The 22,881-nt window shown below is 41.4% G+C and overlaps 1 protein-coding gene across 2 annotated transcripts in view; it reads left to right on the top strand.

Moving 5' to 3' along the window:
- The first annotated feature begins 22,301 nt into the window (after positions 1–22,301).
- The window catches only part of LOC121917286 (tyrosine-protein kinase Yes), a 35,651-nt gene continuing 35,071 nt past the window's right edge, over positions 22,302–22,881 (top strand). Inside the window, exon 1 of one of the 2 annotated variants that reach the window (XM_042443095.1) lies at positions 22,302–22,546. The gene's annotated coding sequence lies outside the window, so the exon portion shown is untranslated. The remainder of the gene's footprint in view (positions 22,547–22,881) is intronic. The other variant, XM_042443094.1, reaches the window with a different exon arrangement.

The following is a 22,881-nucleotide window of genomic DNA, read 5'->3' as shown; positions in this document are numbered from 1 at the left end:
TACCCTGTTTTCAAACAATCACATTCTTATAATTACATCCATATGTTTTTCCTCAATAAACTACAAAAGAGCTTCATCTTCCACTTCATTCTCTATTTAAAACTGCACATAGTCTATTCAAGCAGGTGTGTGTGTTTAATCCAGCTCTAACAAACAAAGAAAAATAATTTGCTATGAACACTGGCTAGCTTCAGTAATAATCAGAATTCTGGAAGAGACTGCTAAAAGAGGAAAGGATGCAAACTGGCATACAAAAATATAGCCTTAAAAACTCTTTTTAAAAGTAATCTGAAGGATCAAGGCAATAGCTGGAAGAAAAATATCACGCTTTCTCATAGTAGGTCCACCGGAAGTCCCATCAATGGCAATACTTTTCCATGGTGGTGGGACTACTGGGAGAATCTCCCCTATCAGATGGGATTTTGTTGAGGAGCCAGTCTAAATTGACCAAACAGCTACTGAGCAGCTGCAGCATTGGAAGGTAACATGGATAGAGGATTTCTCAGAGACAACAGCAGTGGCACCATAGCTAACATTAGTTAGTACTGCACAGAATGAAGCACAGTAAACCTCATTTTGAAGATCTTTTACCATGAAAACCCAACAATGAGATGATCCAGAATGAAACAAGAGATATGGCAGAAGATGAGACTTCTAGGTTGCATGGCATTCATTGAGCTGCTGGAGTAGAGCAAAGGACAGCTATGAGTAATGTTGGGGTTAACGACACAACTGGACTCAAGCGCCAAGGATGTTTAGCTGTTGACATACTCAGAAGCAAAAGGAAAGGCCAAAACTGCACAACACATATAGAAACATGGAATATGGGAAGCATAAATCAGGGGAAGGTAGACATAATAAAATATGAAATGAGACTTATAAAGATTGCAGTACTTGGGATGAATGAACTAAAGTGGACAGGGATGGATAATTTTGAGTCAGATAATTACACAGTGTTTTATCCAGGAAATGAAAATCTAAGAAGAAATAGTGTGGCTTTCATAGTGAAGAGAGATGTAGCAAAAGCAGTCAAAAGATAATAATACAAAGTCTCACTGAATCATGTCAATAAGACTTCGGGTAAAACACATCAATATAATCTTATTCCAAACTTCTCTTCCCACTACAAAGGCAGAAGAAGAAGAAATTGAAAGATTCTCTGCAAGAGTCTAGAAGTCCAAATTGATCATACACCAAAATAGGACTTCTTATTAATCTATGGGCTGCATCTGCATTGCAAAAATAATAAATTTTGACACTACTTTAATTACCGTGGATTGATTCTATGAAATTCTTGGATATGTAGGTTTTTGTGCATTAGAGCTTTCTTTTTAGCGAAGTCTAAATATCTCACAAAACCAAAATTCTACACCATTGAGCCACCACAGTTAAAGTGATGTCAAATTGCATAATTTCTGCAGGGCAGATGCTGCCATAGACAATTGGAATGCAAAAATAGGAAAAAGATCACAATAAAATATTGTAGGGCTATTTGGCCTAGTATCAAGAAATGAAGCAGAAAGCTGACTGACTGACTGACTTTTGTGAGGCCAACAGTTTGTTCATCACAAACACATACTTCAAGCAAACCAAGACGCATATATATACATGAACATAACCTGATGGTCAATATAGAAGGGAACACTTTTATAAAATGATGTATAGACTCCATCAAGACTGTCCAAGATATATAAAGGAGTAAATAAAACAATATACATGAAGGTACCTTTTACCACATGTCGTGGACTTATGATAAGGCAAATACCTATTAAACAAATATACAGAAGCTAATGCAGTCAATTTGGAAATGTAAGACTGAATTTAAACCAGCTTTTTGTTGTTGTTGTTGTTGGGTATAGTGAAAGAGAAATAAAAGATATCAGTTTTAAAATGGTTCACTATATGATACTAGTGGCTAGAGTATTGTATACCCAGAATCGGGAGACAAATACTATTCCATCAGATGAAAACTGGATTATCAAAGTCATTGAGTTGGCAGAGAGTTACAAACTTTCAATATTTTTGAAGGAGAAATTATTGGTCAACTTTTTAAAAGGTTGGCAACCTTATTCGCTGGAGAAGAAGATTGTGCTTGCAGATTAGGATGCTTGAAGTTTTTTAGATGTTTGGAATATTAGAACAGAAGTGGATTTGCAATAGAAAAGTGTATTAGTTTACTATAGTTTACTATATTTTTTTCCTTTTAATTTCCTGGGAAGGGAGGTTGAGAAGTCAATTTTAGGCCTGGTCCAGACTGGCACTTTGGATGTGAGGGCGATCTGGCTGCAACATCTGTCACCCCATTGATCGCCAGGGCAAGAAAAGGGGTGGTCTGTACCATGCCTTAGTTAGGTTGCTATACATAGTAATTTTGTTTAGTTTAATTTGATCTAGATTATGTAAATGTTTGGTTTAGGGGTAGGGTTGCCATAAGTCAGGACCTCCAAACCGGACAAACATAGGATAACATTTTCAAATGTAGGACACATTTTTTTAAGATGGAGGACACACACAAAAATTGATGATTTTTTAAAAAAATCTTAATATAAATGCATGTTTCTTAAGCATGATCAAAATGGAGGACATTTTGGCATTATTTCTAGACAGATGGAAGAAATGTGCTTCCCTTTCTGGCCAAACCACCCCCCTCCATTCCGTCATCATCACTATCATTTTTAAAACAAGGCAGACCTGTTAGCATTAAAAGCACCAAAAATACACAAACAAGATACTTTGAGGGAAATAAACCTTTGGAAATGGGCACCCACCGCCTCCTCCCCATCCTCCTCCTCTTCTTCCTCTTACTTCTTCCTCCTCCTCCTCTTCCCCCTCCTCTTCCCCATCCTCCTCCCCTTCTTCCTCTTACTTCTTCCTCCTCCTCCTATTCCTTATCCTCCTCCTCCTCCTCCTCTGTCTCTTCTTCCTCCTCCTTGGTGCCATGCGCCAAGAAAGGGCACTTTTCCCTCCCCCTGGCTGGCCCAGAGGCTCACTCCTCCTCCTCCTCCTCCTTGGCTCCACCTCCCTCTTGAGGCTGGCCAATGGAGAGCTGGGGCTGGAAACAGCCTCGCCCCCGCTCTTCTGCCATTGGCCAACGAGCCTCAAGGGGACGAGCGCTTGCTAATTTAGGCCTGCGCGCGTGTGTGCGCGTGCGGGGCAAGCACAAGCTGGTGCTGGCTGAAGCCTAGGGAAGTGCTGCGAGCGGTGAGCGGTGCAGCCGCATAGAGGAGGAGGAGGAGGAAGGCGGGGTGAGCACTGTGCGCGCGCGGAGCAAAAGGGGAAGGAGGAAGAGGGTGGGCTGCGCAGCCACGCACCCACACAAAAAACAAGGAGGTGGGGGAGGAGGAGGTGGGTGGCCACTGCAGGAGCGCGTGGAGGCGGAGGAGGAGGAGCGCCACCGAAGGCCGAATCTGGGCCCCAACCCCTGAATTGGCGGAACCGGACCGGGACTGGGCTGGTTCCGCTAAAATCGGGACAGTCCCACCTGCAGGCGGGTTATAGCAACCCTATTTAGGGGTACAGATTATTAGGCTTATTTTGAGTTTTTTAAAAGGTTATTGTGTTTCGAAGTTTTGGTCTTGTTTGATTTTAAGTGTGCATGTTATGATTTAAAATATAATACAATTATATATACTGTATATATATAATTGGATGCAGAAGATGGAGAAGCTCCATTCTCTTTGCAAAAGCAAGACCAGGAAAAGAAGAAGACTGCATTTCAGATGGGTAGACTCAATCACGGAAGCCACAGCCCTGAGTGTGCAATACCTGAGCAAGGTTGTTGATGACAGAGTGACTTAGAGGTATTCACTTCCAGCTTTCACAACCATACATAGAAACTGGAAATACCATGCCACAGACAATGTGGACTTTGATATTCAGTGATATGTAGTTGCTCTTTCTCTTTCCTACTTCTCTTTCTCTTGTTCACCCACCATGCCGACACACTGGCTCGGTGCCAGGGAATCCTGGGAACTGTAATTTGTTGTGGCACCCGAGCTTTCTGACAGAGAATGCTAAATATCTCACAAAACTACAATTTCCAGAATTCCCTAGCATTGAGCCAGGACAGTTAAAGCAGTCTCAAACTCAGTTATTTCTGCAGCGTGCTTTGGACCATAGACTAGTTTTTTATTATTAGACATCCGTCAGATTTGCTGCAAACGCTTAGTCTTTTACAACAATATTTTGAACTCTGGGTCTTTGGCAGTTATGTTCCCCAACTTCCATTACTTCCTTTAGATGATTCAGCACTTGCTGCTGTTAAAAGATTATTGTTCAGAGGTTTTTCCAACCGTGACATCCTCTGCTCTTTACTAATTTTTGTTAGACAGTTGGGACAAGAACATAAGTCAGCCACCATTAGATATCAAACAGAATTGCCTACTATTCTGTCTGCATGGTTCCTCTGAATCATCAGCTTCTTTTCAGAAGTAATTAATGAGGCCTAATAGCTTATTTAAATTAATAATGAAATATCGAATGCACAGATCACTGAAAAAGCAGCAGCAATGACTGGTATATTTATTGTTCAGATGTGAGCTTGCTACCTCTGTGTTCTCAGAAAAACCTCAGTTAACTCATTAGCCCATCCAAGAAGAATCCAAGAAGAGAGATATTTCCCCAAAATGCCTTGAGTCATTCATTTGTGCTGAGAACTCTATTTTGTCAGAGAACTGTAGACAGATAGTCTGGTACCAACAGACAGGCTTAGCTTGCCTGAGATCATTCCATTTATACAGGATGTAAACCATTATATTTATATATTTAAATACCACCAGTTCATATATGAGTCAGAATTATGACTACTGTTTAGCATTATAATGTGCATTTCTATGTCCTGTTCTCAACACACTCTGGACTATTGCATGGGTTTTTTTGAACTATTTTTTATGTTTGCACTATTTTTATATTTACAAGTCTATAACTATACAGTTATTTCAAGATTTTCACCCTGCCACAAATAGTGATCCCTATTTAAACCTGGTGGAATGAGTCACATGATTGGAACGTAGTAATGAAAGTAATCCTTTGGGGAGTAATCCAAAGAAATAGACTAAACAGAAGAGGAAGAAGAGCAGCATTTATGTCAAGGATGTGTACACCTTTGTGGAAATCCATTACTTAGAGCATGAAAAACAGGTTGCGAGCATCTGGGTCCAAATTAAAAGTGAGAGAAACAATAGTGACATCATTTTGGAGTCTACTATAGGATTAAGAGCCAGTGTGGTGTAGTCATTTGGGCACTGGACTACGACTCTGGAGATCAGGGTTAAGTTCCCCCACTTGGGTATGGCAACCCGAGTGGCCTTTTTGAGTCACATACTCTCAGCCCCAAAATCTGCATGATAGGTTTGCCTTAGAGTCACCATAATTTAGAAACTACTTGAAGGAACACAACAACAACAGCTACTACTACTACTGTAGGTCTGCAAGCCACACTGGCAATTTAGATTATGCCTTCCTAAAACAAATGATCAAACATTCAAGGAGAGATATAGTAGTACTGAGAGATGTCAACCACCTTGATACAGTATTTGTTGGATGACAACAACAGGATGCTTATGCAGAGAGCTACTGTGGCACAGAAATGGAGGCCAAAGTAATGGGAGCTAAGTGAGGCAGCTGTGGGGCCAGAATACTTTAAAGCCCTAAATGGCTTGGGTCCAAGCTATCTCCGAGACCGCCTTCTCCCCCACAATCCTCCCCATGCACTCTGCTCCTCTGGGAGAGGCCTACTTCAGCCACAAAAATCTAGGCTTTCGACTACCTCCCATAGGGCATTTTCCATCATCGCCCCCAGACTGTGGAACGGCCTGCCAGATGAGACCTATCTACTTACATCTTTAGACAGCTTTAAAAAGGCTGTTAAGACGGATCTCTTCCAGCAGGCCTTCCCAGAATAGAGAACCCGGCCTTAGAAAAACATCTGGGAAAGATACTGCTGCTCCCACTGGTTGCTTGTTGGTATGATGTTGTTGACCTTATGGTCAGTTTTTAACTTGTATGTTTGTTTGTTTGTTGTTTTTTGTTCTGTTTTTTAAATATTGCATTGAATTTAATACTTTTTTAAGGAGGGGAGGGTACCAGGGATTTTATATGTTTTGTATTTTTAACTTTGTTAGCCACCCCGATTGTTCTCAGAGGGGTGGGATACAAATAAATGTTGTTGTTGTTGTTGTTGTTGTTGTTGTTGTTATTATTATTATTCTCTGGACTGCCCCTGGAGTATCCTGGCCAGTGCAGACAAAGCCATAAACATGTAGTCTGAACTTCAAGAAAGATAATTTCATTAGGCTTAGGCAAATTGGGAGAGAAATGTCCAAAGGGAAGATAGTGCATGATGCATGGGTGTTTCTTGAAGGTGAGGCATAGTTGCAAACAATTCCAATGAGGAAAAATGTGGGAGGTGTCTTTTAAAAAACAGGGATGATGTACTGTTAGATGATCTGTGATTTAAAAGACATATGTACACAAGAAAGAAAAAGAAAGAAGGGGGAAATCACCATAGAGGAATACAAGCTAACATCCAACACTTGTAGGGGGAAAGTCAGAAAAGCTAAAGCTCAGAATGAGCTCACACAAGAGAGGTTATAAGGGGCTTGAGGCTTTATACAGAGCAGGAGGAAGAACAAGGAAATGACAGGACCACTGCATAGAGAAGATGGTGATATGCTAACAGGGGACAGAGAAGAACAAACTGTTCAATATCTACTTTGCCTCTTGTCTTCTCACAAAAGGAAAACAGTACACTAACTGGTAACATAGAACAAATAAGCAGTAAGGGAACTACAGCCCAGAACAAGTAAAGAGATAAAAGAATGCTTCCTAAAGGAATTCAAATCTCCATGGATGGATAAACGTGTAGATGTAATCTCAGAGCCACTGTCAATAATCTTTCAGGAATTCCTGGAGAACCAGAAAAATCCAAATAGATAAGAGGAGCACAAATGTTCCCCACAGCTTCAAAATGGGCAATAAAGAAAACTCAAGCAACTAGCAACTAGTTATTGTGATCTTGATACCAGGAATGGATCTTGAACATATCATTAAACAGGTAGTCTGTACTAATTTAGAAATAAATTCCTTGATCACTAAGATTTTCTGAAAAACAAATCGTGCCAAATTAATCTTACCGCTTTTTGATATAGTTACAAACTTGGTGAATCAGGGGAGTGCAGTAGTTGTAATAGATCTTGATTTCAGGAAATCCTTTGCTACTCTCCCCCACCCCATGATAACCTTGATGGCAAGCTGGTGAACTGAGTGCTAGACAGTGCTACTATTAGGTTACTTTGTAACTGAGCTTCTTTTGATTTGACCAGCTGAACCCAGGGAGTACTCACCAATGGTTGCTCTTCATCCTGGAGAGAAGTGAGTAGTGAGGTGGCTCAGGCTGTCGTTCAATATCTTTATAGAGTAAATTACTTAGATGATGGAATAGAAGACATACTTATCAAATTTGCAGATGACACCAAGGGGGTTAGCAAATATGCCAGAGGACAGGATCAGAATTCAAAATGACAGATTGGAGAGCTGGGCTAAAACCAACAAAATGAATGTCAACAGGGCTAAATGTACAGTACTACATCTTGGCAAGAAAAATAAAATGCACAAATATAGGAAAGGTGTCATCTGGCTTGAAATCAGTACATGTGAAAAGGAACTAGGGATTTTAATAAACCACAAGTTAAAAATGTGTCAGCAATGTGACGTGGTGGCCAATAAAAACCCAAAACCCAAAGCAATTACTGTATACGCTGTATCAATAGGAGCATATTCTCCAGACTTAGAGTAGTTGTACTACCACTATATTCTGACTTGGTCAGACCCTACCTAGAATACTGTCTTCAGTTCAGAGTACCATGGTTTAAGAAGGACATTGACAAGCTAGCATGTATCCAAGGAAGGGCAGCAAGGATTCTCAAGGATCTGGAAAATTGTATGATAAACAGCTTAAGGAGTTCTGTAAGTTTAGCTGGCTGAAGAGAAGGAACATGGTGGTCATCTTTAAATAATTGAAGGGATGCCATGTAGAAGATGGAGCAAGTTTGTTTTTTGCTGTTCCAGGGGCTAGAACAGGAGTGGGCAAATGGTCTGCAGGCCACATGTGGCTCCTCAGGATTTAAAGAAGTGCAGTTAATTTTTCAATGTATGCATATATATTGCTTCACATTGCTGTCCAGTGGTCCACTAAGGGCTATAGGGGGCCATTTCACTAAATGTATTGCCACTCTGGCTGACCCTGAGATCAACCTTTTTTTTTTTGGCATTAAAAATGTTTACCCTAAGATGCTCCCTAGACGTGGGGGGGGGGGGCATTTCAACAATGTCTGGAGCCCAACCTAGGCAATTTAAGCCCAAGAGAGGCCTTTTTTGAAACAAGAAGTGAAGAGGAAGTGACTTCTGGTCACATACTGTTAGAAAACAACCTTTCCTGGGCCTAAAATACCCCAAGAAGGCCCCCTCAAAATGGTGAAATGTCCTATGTATTCCTTAGGCACTGTGCAGACAGGCCTTAAAGCCTGGCTTGGATGCATGCCCTGACTCCACCTTCAGGATGGCGTGATGACACATGCCACTCCACACAGCGCACGGTCTCACAGCATTGCTCTGGCACTGCATCCGCATGACGCAGTGCCAAAAGAGCACCATAAAGCCACAGTGCTGTGGCTATTGCTCCCTTTACAGGGTGCAAAAAGGAGCTGCTTTCTGAGGTTCCTTTTCTGTGCCCTCCAAAGGCCAGATTGGGGCCATGGCATGTGGTTGCCACGGCCTCAATCTGGCGAAAATGGAGACAGCTGCAGGGCGCTTCTTAGGGGCGATCTGCACATCGCCTTAGATCACATTTGAGGCAAACAAATTATAATCTTTTTCAGGAGGGGGTACACTGGGAGGTCACTAAGATCTCCTGAAGGGCTAATGCTGTTCTCTACCAGAACCAGTAGATTCAATTTTTTTAAAAAAGAGATTCTAACTAAACATTAGGAAGAACTCCTTTGCTGTAAGAAATGTGCGGCAGTGGAATAGACTACCTCGGAGGGTGGTAGTGATCTCCTTGTCTTAAAAGAAGTTTTAAAAGAAGTTGGTTGGGCATCTTTTGGGAATGCTGTAGTTATGTATTCCTGCATAGCTGGGGGCTGAACTAGATGGCCCTTGCCACACCTTCCAGCTCTAAGATTCTATGATTGTATTTGTGAAAAGAGAACAATCTTTGGAAAACTTCCTCAGTTTGGTTGTTCTTCAGTTCTTGTGTGGTATTTGGTCTAAACTCAGTGTTTCTGCCTTTGGCCTTCCAGATATTTTGGATGTCAACTCCCACCTTGAGAAGTGAAGTACAAACCATCTAGACTAGAGGGTCAAAGGTTGAGCACCATTGTTCTAATTTCTGGCTTGTTTGCTCAGGGTTGTTCCTGGACTTGCTCTTCCAACTTGCTCTTCATTTCTAACCCCTGAAGTGCACCTTATTCTGCTATTTGATTTGCCCTTTGGTCCTAATCTGCTCTTCAGTCCTGATCACTTGATCATCCTATGGCTTATTTCCAATGGTGGCAGTCTATTGAAGCCTCCACACAACTGGCACTGACTGCAGCATGATTGTGCTCCTTTTCAAGGGCACTGCGCACAAACTGGATGATTTCTGACATCACCCCCAAATGATCTTTTGATTCTCAAAGATGGGAGGGAGCTTCTTTATAGCTTAAAGGATTTTGTTGTGTGGAGGGGAATTGAGGTCAGGGGATGCATTGTCAACTCAGCCCCAATTTATCTCCCTTCATTAGGCTCTAGGCAGAACTGAATCAAGTATTAAGCTGTTTGGTTCCCTCCAGTCTTGTGGACAGCTGGCAGCCTAAGGACATTCTGACCACAAGTTGCCAGAGCTCCATAGCAGCATTACGGCAATGCACTAGTTCAATTTTTTTTTCTTCAACTGAAACATCAAATAGCTTTTTTCTTCAGATTTGTGTGTCATTTTCCCTTTAATATTTTAATGTCAGTACATTCCTGCATGCTTGGGCTGTTGTCTGACCTTCACCTTGGGTATCCCCTTTCACTGCCCTGCTGATTGGCACAGGGCCACCCACTTTACTATAAGAGGGAATGGCTTTGGGAACAACTTTTTGTATGATTTTCACCCTTTAATGCTGGACAGTTGCATAATATCATTAGCATGACAATTCCCATTAGTTTATTAGGGTATATCCAGACTTCATGAATATATTTCCCTCACCCCATCTAGTTGGTTCTCAACAAGTTTAGACACACAGGCGTAATATAGACTTTAGTATTTTGTTGCAGACCACACAATTAGTTGGGACAATTATTAAAGAAAAATATAGTTTGTGTAGCTGGATTCCCACACTGAGGGTGACATGTTCATCTGGAAAATAGGGAACATTTATAAAATACACCACTGTTTTACTCAATGGCAATCATAGGCAACGTCCTTGAACTTACACAGACTCTTAACCTCATTATTAGCAATTAATTATTGTAAGCAATTGTCTTTAATTTCAGCTTTCTCTCAGTAGATGGTGCTATGCCCTTACATAGTCCCTCAACCTTGTTACATGTAATTATAAACTGAAGTGACAGAAGGAAGTAACAGAAGAAGGGAAGCGGAAGGAAGGAGAAAGAGAAAAGAGAACCATGTTAAATGTAATCATGGCAGATAAACTAACTTTTTTGTTGATCTGGGATCTTCTTTTGTGTGCGTGTGTATTTTATGTTCTAGACTAGGGTTGAGGAAACTTCAGCTCATCAGTTGGATTTGACCCTCATCCTCTCTCATCATCCCCATGTCCTTATCTACATTTTCTAAAGGCAAATTTCTAAAGGCTAAAAATGGCTCATTTCTAAGACTCGTTGCTATGCTGTTTGGCACTGTGGCAGCTAAAGAGGAAAAAGCTAGGTAATCTAGACATATTCTAAATTAGGGGAGGTGAAAGTCTAGCAAGTTTGAGTGTTGGACTACAACTCTGGAGACCAGGGTTTAATTCCCAGCTCAACCATGAAATCTACTGGGTGATTTTGGGCAAGTTATACTCCCTCAGTCTCAAGGGAAGGCAATGACAAACCTCTGAACAAATCTGCGCCCTTTCCTGGAACGGGGTGACCTCGAAACTGTAGTACACACACTGGTAACCTCAAGACTTGATTTTTGCAATGCACTCCACATGGGGCTACTTTGTGCCTAGTCTGAAAACTGCAGTTGGTGCAGAATATGGCAGCCAGGTTGGTCACAGGAACAGCAAGGAGTTGTTACCAAGTTTGGTTTTAATAAAATTTTGGGTACATGCGGTCTGTGCTATGACCCCTGACTGACTCCAGAAATGACCTGCCATTAACCCAAAGGTGAGGAGACCACGTAGGCAACTCACCTTGCAAAGTCAGAGCCCCTAGAAAAGATGGAATTAGAAATTTTCCATAGGAAGTTTGGGAGTCGCCAAACCAGAATCGCCACTGCTGACCCAAGTAAGACAATAGACTTGGCTTTACACGATGAGTCAGTGATCAGCTTAATGACTTAGTAATCAAGTCGGATGCCCCTCCGAATTGTGTCCAGACCTCAATGCATTGTGCAACACATTACTTGCTCTCGGCTTAACAAAGCCCAAGCAATCAACACCTTTGTCTAGCAAGTCCTCATAGCCTCCGGATACGTTTTGCACTATAAAAACCCTGGGTTTTTGGACACTCTCTGAGCTGAGCTTGCGCTGTCACCAGATTGCAAATTGGTCCACACCAGTTTGAACTCTGCTCTTAGTTCCCACTGCCCTCTTTCCCGCTCCTGTCCACCTAAGCTTCATCAGACTTCACGGAGAAGACTTCTAAGGTAGTATTCCCTATTGGTGCCTCTCTTTCTCAAACCTATCTCCCTAATTTACCCATTCCATGCTGTAGCATTGAATGTGTGTGTATGTGTATGTTCCCCTTTTGCTGTGTGGTTGTTCCTGTGCTCTAATAAATGTTACCCTTTTAATTGGACCTATTTGGTATCAGCATCTCTTTCTCTTGGGGCTTACTGGCGACCTCTGGTATACACTATTGGGACCCGATTCCGGCATGTGGTGTTGTTAGGGCCACCTCTCGGCAATATTTGAGCTAATTAAAATTCCCCTAATTTGTTCCTTCCTAACGGAGTGACGATATAACACCAATATTGAAGTCACTCCACTGGCTGCCTATCAGTTTCTGGGCACAGTACAAGGTGTTGGTTATCACCTTTAAAGCCCTACATGACTTGGGCCCAACCTATCTAAGGGATCGTCTCCTTCCATACAATCCGCCCCGTACACTCAGGTCCTCTGGGAGGAATTTACTACAGCCCTTAAAGACCAGGTTGACAGCAACCTCCCAGAAGAAATTTTCTGCAGCTGCTCCCAACTTATGGAATGGCCTGCTGAACAAGATCCGTCAAATTACCAATCTAGAGAGCTTCAAAAAAGCCATTAAGATGGATCTCTTCCGGCAGGCCTTCCTGGAATAAAATACTTGGCCACGAATAAGACTTCCCTATTTATCAAACTCTGCCCATGGTTATTGTTTGGATTTTAAAATATTAGTTTTAGTTTTATACTGTTTATACTGTTTAATCTTGTTTTTAAGGGGGGTACTATGTATATATGAATATATTTTAGTCTTTTGTACGCCGCTTTGATTGCGTGGCAAAAAGCGGGATAAAAATAAACAAAATAATAATAATAATTATTATTATTATTATTATTATTATTATTATTATTATTATCTTGCCAAGGAAGCCCCATGATAGGTTTGCCTTGGGGTCACCATACGTCAGAAATGACTTGAAGGCATACAACAACAACAAAAGTCTAGTCAATGGGCCTAATATATGGAGGCTTCCAATTTGGCCAATGGAAGGCTAAAGGCACATTGCTCTGGACTCCTTCCAATCCTCTAAGCCTCACGCCTAGAACTATCCTAAAGTGTATTTACTACCATTGAGTTTCACCCATCAGTTAAACTGTATTGGATGTCTTTAGTTACTGCAGTCTTACATGACTTTTCCTTCTTCAAAATATGATTTTATTAGCCATTCCAACCCCTTTCTGTATCTTCAGCAATAATAAAACCTATGCTTGCATGGGTTAAATTTCACAGTTATGAAGAGAGGCAAATTCTCTCCTTTATACTTAACCAACTACAAAGATGAGTGAGAACAGAAACATAGATCAACCTCACATCACATCTTGTCATTGTAATGCTTATCTCCTTATTGATGTTCTTCTTATTGCATTATAGGGGTGCCCTGTCCTGATACTGTAAGTGGCAGGTTTTGAGTGACCTTTGGCTAGGGAGCTGACAGCAGTGAAACAAATGAGACACTGGCTAGAGTAGCATTAGCAAAAACAAAAAACCTGGAGCCGGTCCAACTGAACACAAACTAGAACCTCTCTAGGTCAATCTGGGCAGTAAAAACAAATGTTTTCTACCCATCTCTAAAGGGGAAGCCGGCAGAGCTATTTAGAATGCTGAGGATCTTTTGTATGCAGACCAATGACAGGATAACCCATACTAGTTGGTGTGAACAACATTCCTGGCACTTTGCAGATAAAATTCTACAGTTTCATTCCCACTTGGATGCTATAATTAATGTAGATTCAATGGATATAACTTTGGCCTCTTCCTGTCTGGTGATAATGGATGCTTTTCACTTTGAACAGCCTGATGATATGGACAGGGTTCTTGGGGATATAAGGACCACCACATGTGCATTAGATCCCTTCTCTACCTGAATTATTTAAAAAAGCCAGAAGGAGACTGAATGGGTGGGTAGGCAGACTGATCAATGCCTCATAAAAATAAGGCAGAGTCCCAATATAAGACCATTGTTGAAAAATTCCTCTCTGGATCCCACTGTATTGGACAGCTAACAACCAATTTCTAATATTCCATTTCAGGACAAGATTCTGGAGCATGTGATAGCCACCCACCTCCACAAGTTTCTGGATGAGATGGATTATCTAGATCCAGTTCAATATGGTTTCAGCCCTGGCTATAGGAGAGAGGCAGCTTTATTTGCCATGGTGAACAACCTATGCCAGGAAATAGGCAGGTGTGTGTTCCCTGTTGGTTATGCTGGACCTCTCAGCAGTGTTCAGTACTATTGACCATGGTATACTTTTGGTCCACTTGGGATTAGAGGCACTATTTTTCAGTGGCTATGCTACTTCCTAAACAGCAATGCCCAGAAGGTGGCATCAGGGGATTCTGGTTGATTCCTTGGCTGTTGGCCTGTGAGCCTCCTCACAGTTCAGTTTTATCCCCCATATATATTTAACAGTTTTGGGGTCTGGTACTATCAGCGAACAGATCACAGCCTGTTCTATTACCAATTTACAACACAATCTGAGGAAACTGCCTTTGTTCTCAACCAGTGCCTGTCATTAGTAATGGACTGATGAGGGTGAAAAGACTGACATTTAATCCAGACAAGACAGAAGGTCCTGGTCAGTTGAAAGGCAGATCAGGGAATTCAGTCTGTGCAGTTACACTCCCCCTGAATACAACAAAATACAAAATACACCAAGCACGGATACCTTTATTTTATCAACTAAAAGCACAAAATTAGCCTGGAGAAGAGAAGGTTCAGGAGTGATATGATAGCCTGTTTAAATATGTGAAGGGATGTCATATTGAGGAGGGAGCTAACTTGTTTTCTGCTGTTCCAGACACTAGAACCTGGAGCAATGGATGAAAGCTACAGGAAAAAAGGTTCCACCTCAACATTAGGAGGAATTTCCTGACAGTAAGGGCTGTTCAAGAGCGGAACACACTCCCTCAAAGTGTAGTGGAGTCTCCTTCCTTGGAGGTCTTTAAACAGAGGCCGGATGGCCATTTGTCGGAGTTGCTTTGATTGAGATTTCCTGCATGGCCGGGGGTTGGACTGGATGGCCCTTGCGGTCTATTCCAACTCTATGATTCCACGATTCTATGATTCTATCATGAAAGCTTTCAAAGCTTCACTGGCTCCTTAGAGGATAAGAAAAGCAACAAAGTCAGAGTCACATTTTGTGACTACATTTTACTTCAGATGTTACTTCTGTTGTCAGTTAAGATGGTCAGTGCAGGCAGAGGCCACTCTCCTTGCTGGCCATGTTCAGACTGTGGACAAAGGGTAATAAAAGACAGATAATAAAATCTCCAATACATTAACAGCAGCAAGGTAACATACATTGCGATCTGGGCTATCTCTGTCCTGTGAGAGGTTAAGGCCCCATTCCCACTGGGTACAAAAAGCGACATATATTATTGAGATTCTGGCTCGAACTTATTTTCCGAGTCCTAATTGAATCTGGTCCTTCATTCTCATTAGGAAAGGCTGCAAAATGACTCGATTTATTTTGACCCATGTTTTCGTTCCCATTGGATTTTTCCCCACTGTACTTTAAAGCGGAGTAATTTGCTCCCCATTTCCATTGCCCTTCCAGAACCTCTTTTTTTTAAGCAGCTATCAATCAAGTGCTTAGGTAATTAGGCGTCACAGTAAGGTCAGTTGCTTCAATGCATTTTGGCACAGGCTATTTTTGTTCCCTGTTCCCATTAGTGTCTTTCAAACTGTTTTGTTTTGTTTTTAAGCAGTCAATCAATCGCTTAGGTGCTTTTCCCCTCTGGGAAAAAGAGAAGGAGCCTCCATTTCCCCCCAAGTCCCTTTGCCTCCCCCATTGCTCTCTGGGCTGTCTGGGGGGTGATCGAGCAGACATGTAATTATAGTTTAAAAACAGTGTTCAATGGATCTCCTCACATGTCAGTCTATGAATGTGGAGCAGGGGGGAGGTTGCAGGGGGGCATAATGTGTTTACCACGTTTGGAGGTCAATGTAGCAATTTGCTATGTTTGGACACCTGACAAAGCACCTAGGTGATCAAAAGCTTAATTTAAAAAAAAATTGTCTACATACGCGATCGCCTTAACCTGCTTCCCACTCCACCCGGGGAAAGGCTACGTGAATGAGGGGAAATGGCACCGGTAATGCAGGAAAGAGAACAAAGTGGGTGACACCCCCAGGCCAGCCCCTTGAGCACTGCTCCTCCCATCCCCAAGTTCCCAAATCGGACACTCTTGTCATTCCCATTCATTTGCCCTGGATTGGATTCTAGAGGTGCAGGAAAAACCTCTGAAAAAGTACAGTCAAATTAACCCAGGTTTGAGCCCCCCTGATCCGGGTTTTCCCTGGAAAAATTGATTACATGGGGATCAGATCCAAATTCCAATGGGAATTCCTGTGCCTTAGGCAGAGAACTTTGAATTTCTCAAGAAGTCTGTTTACTATGTATATGAGGTGGGGGGGGGGGGCTTGGTGCTGTAACTTGCAGCATGTGCTCCCATTTTCATCTGTGAAATATGGCTAGATATGCTTGTGACAAAAGTGGGAAAGGAAGAAAAGGAGAAACAGAGAGTAAAAGGGGGTGAATATGAGCTAACCAACACCATTATATGTACAGTGGGACCTTGTTATCTGCTGTGGTTTGGTTCCAGGATCCTCCGTGAATAACAAAATCCGTGGATGCTCAAGTCTCATTAAATATAATGGCAGAGCAAAATGGTGTCCCATATATAAAATGGAAAATCAAGGTTTGCTATTTGAAATTTATACTTTTTAAAAAATATATTTTCAAGCTGTGTATGCTTGAATCCGTGAATAAAAAAATCAGTGAATAAGGAGGGCTGTCTGTATTTTATGACAGTTAGGAATTAAGACTGGGGGATTAAGACCTATGCTCCACTGCTGTATTTCCAGTGCGCTAGGTAATTTCCTAAGACACAAAGGCTATATTACATACCCTACCAGTCTGGGCATGGGAGGTATGATCTGGAAGGATCTGGTTGTTCTCTGTATCAATATGCTTCTTAGTAAAGTGGGAATATGCAATTATTGATTTCTCAGTGAGATTAAAATTTTTGAAGAGCTGATCTAATACATTAATGGACAAGCAAAATCATTTTCCATTAAACCTCTGGGGAGCAGGAAAATTTGAGCACAGCAAGAGTCTTATTGACATAGGATGCTATTATTACTGATGGAATGCAAACTGAGAGGCTATTTAAGGATTGCCACTGGATAGAAGGAAAAGTGATGAAACAGCTGAGAATCCAAGATCATTATACCAGCAAAAAGTATTTCTTCAGAGTTGGAAGATCAGGTTTTATCACTCTAACTGTAACAAAGTGAAGATGGAATGTGTGTGTTTGTGTGTGCATGCAAATAAGAGAGAAAGAGAAGAGGAAGATACACATATTCTTATAAATAGGATTATAGTTTGGGACAGCAGCAAATAGTAAATACCGTTGAAGATGCAAGAACCAGCATTCATGGTCTGACCATATGAGTAAGTATCAACCATAGACTTTTTGTACTAGACTGAATAAGAGGGAATTGTCATGTGATGTTTTTCTCAGGGATCAAGTCACTTGTCCTTAGTAAAGCTGCTCCAGCTACAGTCTTCCTAGTTGACAGCTCAATTCTGGATATTAGCTATAGTAACTAGGACTCCATAAAATGACAGATGGTCTCAAGAGCAGCCTACAGAGGATCTGCGTCTGACTTTAGACTCCTGACAAAGCTGTAGCTGCATTATTAGACTGGAGAAAACAATAACAAGCAAAGCTTGACTATACTTTATTACAGTCGAAGACCAGCATAAAAGAAACAAAAACATCAAAACATTAAGGTTAAAAATAATGCATTAATAATAATACATCAGTATTACATTAAAAAGCAATGCAGTAAAATCATGCATACTTCGGGTTGGTTATGCAACTGGGTGCTTTGCTTTTAAATAGCAGGAGGATAAAATCTGCCCACTGGAAAGATAAAATAGATTAATTCAACAATAAAATGAATTAAAATAAGAATAAGGAACAACTTTTGTTGGTAGGATTAAGGTAACTCAGACATAATGTGCTCTGCTTAGAATTAATTTTGCTTTTTCTGCGAATAATTGCAGATGCACAAAATTGTGCCACTTTACAAGTTATTTCTGAGTTACAGTCTGACAAAAGATATTTTAAATAAAAAGTTTTGGATCTCCATGGTTTATTTAGAAGGATTGGAGTGATCAGGTCTTTCTAGGCTTCACTGTAAAAAGGACAATGAAATAGTACATATTTCCTAACAAGCAAAGCAACTCAGAGCTACCACCTGGCTTTGCTAATCCTGCCACTGATGTTTGCTGAAAATGTGTAATAGGACACAGAATTTAGAATGACTGTCATTCTAAAAAAAAAAATTTTTTTTTTTGAAAACCAATGTAGTGATTCCCTTGATGCTTCTTTCCATGTTGGAATGCTTAAGATCACCATTCTTTTGAAAACATGTATTACACAACCATGAACAGAGACCCTCAAGCAGTGCCTCAGTCATCAAACATCAAGGGCTAAGGACAGTTTGGATCCACACTAGTGACCATTAATTTTTCCTGTGGAAGCCAATGGTACTGAGACTGAGGTGTTCATTTCCTCAGCAGTGCCACTCAGTTTGAACTCAGTTATAAGAGTCAGAGCTTTTTGTTGCCCCTGCACTTGTGAATTTAATATCAAGCACAAAGGGCAGGATTCACCTCAGAGTTTACAGTAAGAATATTGTTATGGCTCCATGTATTTCTCTATATGTGAGGAATGAAAGCACTGATCTTGGCAAAACATGATGCCTCTGCCCAACAGTTGTGCTTACTATGTGAGGATCAATGACACGGGCAGGCTATATTCCCTCATACAGTACATGGGAATGCCTATTTTCCTCCATCTTGCATCCTGCAGTCTCTCATTATCCTTGAACAATTTTGGTTGAACAGGATCAATAAGTGGATAACTTATTTAGACAAATAGATTAATGGAAGTTATTTCCATAAAAGAATTAGCCCATGAAACTAATTTCTGATCCCCATGGTCTAACTCCTATGATATGTTCATATATGCATTTTCACTGCATATGCCTATGTCATATTTATATATGGTTTATGTAAGCAAATGTGGTCACTTACACTATATATGAATTAGAGCACAACAAACTCATATTTGGTAATATTAGCAAAGATGGTAAACTGGAATAACTCACTGAAGTTAATAAGTAGTGCATTTCATACTGTGTGCCATATTGTGCTAGAGCCCAAAATGCAAAAGTTAAATTCTACCTTTAATTAACATATGGAGTGATAGACTGAGCATACAAAATTCAAATGAGGATTTAAATTCTATGTATGCTTTCTAAATGTTTTATTCTGAAGAACTAAAGTTTAAACCTTGTTATTACTGGTAGTCTGAATTTATGCAATTTACCTGCTCCAGACTGTAACACTACTATCTGATATCGTAGGTCTTTTTCACACTACTGTACAGGATTATCACACATTGATACCATTTCGACTGCCATGGCTGCATCTTGGTTTTTGTAGTTTGCTGAGGCACTAGCATTCTCTGGTTAAGAATTCTATATACCTCTCCCTAAACCACAAATCCCAAGATCCCACAGAATGGATCTATGGCAGTTAAAGTAGACTCATAGCATTATAACTGCATCGCATGAAAAACATATTACGTTAAACATTAGAAACTCAACATTAGAAGTCAAATGTATACCTGCACACAGTTTTTAACCTTTTTTTTCAATTTAATATTTTAATTTTCAGAAAGTTTTATTTCTTGAAAATAATAACATTCTATTTATGTCACAATCCACATGATTTGATTAAAAATCACTAGGACCATGTGAATATATATACAATTGCAAATTCTTTATTTTTGTAATGTAAATTATTTGGGTGCATATATTTCAAATTTAAAAGATTTCCAACTGGCCATCTTGCTCTAAGAATCAGATTGCAACATATTCATTATATTTTCCACTAGGTGGAGAGGAAAACAAAGAAGTGGTGTTATTTTAAGTAAACATCAGCAACACTTATGTGTCAACAAACGAAGACAGGATATAAAGAGATTAGTGAATGGCAATACGGTTTGCTTTATATAATGTAATCCGGTTTGTCTGCTGTAACTGTTTGTGACTCAAATGTGAATAGCAGCAGCACAGAATTGTTACTATGAGGTCTGCAAATGCTTTTCTTCCCAGTAGCAAACACTTTGGGTCACTTGGCTTAAAAAAAGTCCTTTTCATTTCCTAGAAACAAAATGGAAAGGGGATATTTTACAAACCACATGTAGGCTTTCTTTACTCTCATGGAGGAATTTATATGATTTTTTTTAAAAAAAACAGGTGTTGCCTTTGCTCAAAGAAGGGTCTTCTATTAATTCCTTGTTTATCAGTGCCAATTATAAGAACAGTTGCTACAAAATGTTTTAACAGATGCACAACTCTTTGATCCTAATGATTTTCATTTGAAATGGCAAGTGAAGCTTTAAAAAGTGACCCTGCCTGGGCAGTGTTGGAATAAAATCAATGGGAATCAGCGGAAAATATTAATAACTAAATATACAATGTAACAAATGTCATCTTCTACTGGCACAGAAGTGATTTTGTGCAGGGATCATCAGATGAGCTATATGGATACTTGTTTATTATTTGAACAGTAGACTCCAGAATGATTGTACTATTTTTATTAAGCTGTTTGACTCTAGCTAAATTCTAAACACTTTGTACATTTTCAGATTTACAGACAAGGTTCAGACTTTCACACCACACTATATTCCTTTTGTTTTCACTATGCAATATCTGTCTTGGGAGACTCTGTTAGCCACACTTGTCAGAGGAACATCCAAAAGTGTATGTAGTGCAAATACATTCAATCAAGTCCTTATAAATTCATAAATGAAAAATAAGTTTTGCTGTGTGTGTGCCTTCGTCACCTGTAGTTTTGCAAGACATTTAGCCTTCTCTGTCAAAGAGCTCTGGTGCAACAATAAACTACAATTACCAGGATTCCCTAGCACTGAGCCAGGGCAGTTAAAGCTGTCTCAAACTGGATTATTTCTGCAGTGTGTTTTGGAGCCAAGTCAAAGAGCTCTTCTGTTTATTTTTCCTTGTACCACTAGACACATTGCCTTGCAAAGGAGCCTCATCTAACTCAGTAGGATTTATTGCCAAATATATCACCAGATGGGTAAGATTTGGCTCTGAGAAAGTGATTTCAGGGAATACAAATGAAATCGCCTCAAAGATTTCATTTCAATGGGGTTTAACATGTCTAGTGGAGGAGTTCAGGAGTGCATCCCTTCTGGCCAAGACCCATTGGGATCTATCTGGATTCCCAACAGCCACTCTTGCCAATAAAGGCATAGCTATTTTGTGGATTTGGGGTGTTATTGTACTTTGCTGTATGGCCAACACAGCTACCTCTGGATGTGCTTTCCTGATTACTCCAGCTGTGTGCAAAGCTCTGCATCCACAGTGTAGAAATAATCCAGTTTGACCCCACTTTAACTGCCTTGGCTCCATGCTATATAATTCTGGGGATTGTAGTTTGTTGTGGCACCAGAGCTCCCCAACAGATAAGGCTAAATGTCTCAAAAAATGACAATTCCCAGAATTCCATAGCATTGAGCCATGGCAGTTCAAATGGAGTCATACCGGATTATTTCTGAAGCATGGGTGCTGAGTGACTCGCACTTGACCAAATGAAGGCTAGCTCCTTCCTCTGAGGGAGAGAGATTTCCTCCTCCTTCTCCTCCATTTCCACCCTGACTGAGAGGTAGCATGGCCTAATGGTTTCAGTGCTGGGCAGATTGCCGCACTACACTTTCATAGAGCTGCTATTCCACTTTAACTGCTCTAACTGCCTCCTGTTGCATTCTGGGATTTGCAGTTTAGGGAGAGGGCATTTAGAATTCTCAGCCAGAGCCTTCTCTGTCAGAGAGCCCTGGTGCCACAATAGACTAGAATTCACAGGATAATTAAGGTGGACTCAGACTGGATTATTTCTGCAATGTGTTTTAAACCACTGCAGCAGAGGCGATGGTTATAGTCCAAAATACACTGAAGGAATAATCCAGTTTGAGGCCCCCTTGACTGCTCTGGCTCAGTGCTAAGGAATGCTGGGAATTGTAGTTTGCTGTGGCACTAGAGCTCTCTGTCTGACAGAGAAGGGTCAATGTCTCACAAAACTACAGTTCCCAGGATTCCCTAGCACTGAGCCAGGGCAGTTAAAGTGGTCTCAAACTGGATTATTCCCTCAGTGGAGCGAGAGGAGGCTTTTCCTCAGCAGCAGCAGCAACAGCTGCTGCCCCTGCTCCCTTGCCTCCCCTTCCCATGGCCGCCATTTTAGGTCAGGATGGTGAACTCTGGCTCGGCTGAGCTCCTCCCCGCCAAGGCCTGGGTTGCTGCTGCTGCTGCTGCTGCTGCTGACAGAGCCTCTAGAGGCGGAGGAGGAGGAGGCGGAGGCCGGGGAACGGGATTAATGGAGCTCCCAGGGCGGTCGTGGCGGGGCTGAGGCCTGCCTCCCAACCCTTGTCCCCGGAGGAGGAGGAGGAGGAGGAAGCCAGGGCGCCTGACGGCCGGGAAGAAGGACGGACCGCCTCCGCCCAGGGCTCGCCTTCCCCCCAGCCCCCAGCCCTTGGAGCGGCCCTCCGGAGGCAGGTGAGGCCAGGAGCCCTCAACGCGGCCCCGGTCCTTCCTCCCCTCCCTTCCAGGCGCCTAGGAAGCGCTAGGCCCCAAGGAGCTCCTTCCCTTTCTTTCCCCTCTCTCCCTCTCTCTGGAAACACACGGGGGGCTCCTTGCTCCGGTGAATCCCTGGATGCTGGGTCAGGGGAGCTGGGGGTGTGTGTGTCATATACACTGGGAAAGGTGAGCCTCTCGTGTGTGTGTGTGTGCATGTGTATCTATATATTTATATGAGGGTCTCGCCTTCCCCCTTCGGTTCTTTCCTCCCACTCTGGAAAAGTTTTATACACACACACAGAGTACACGTACAT

Source organism: Sceloporus undulatus, unplaced genomic scaffold (assembly GCF_019175285.1).
Source record: "Sceloporus undulatus isolate JIND9_A2432 ecotype Alabama unplaced genomic scaffold, SceUnd_v1.1 scaffold_14, whole genome shotgun sequence".
In the NCBI taxonomy this organism is placed as follows: Eukaryota; Metazoa; Chordata; class Lepidosauria; order Squamata; family Phrynosomatidae; genus Sceloporus; species Sceloporus undulatus.
Note: the sequence above shows the minus strand (reverse complement) of the source record. Positions and strands in the feature narration are given on the sequence as shown.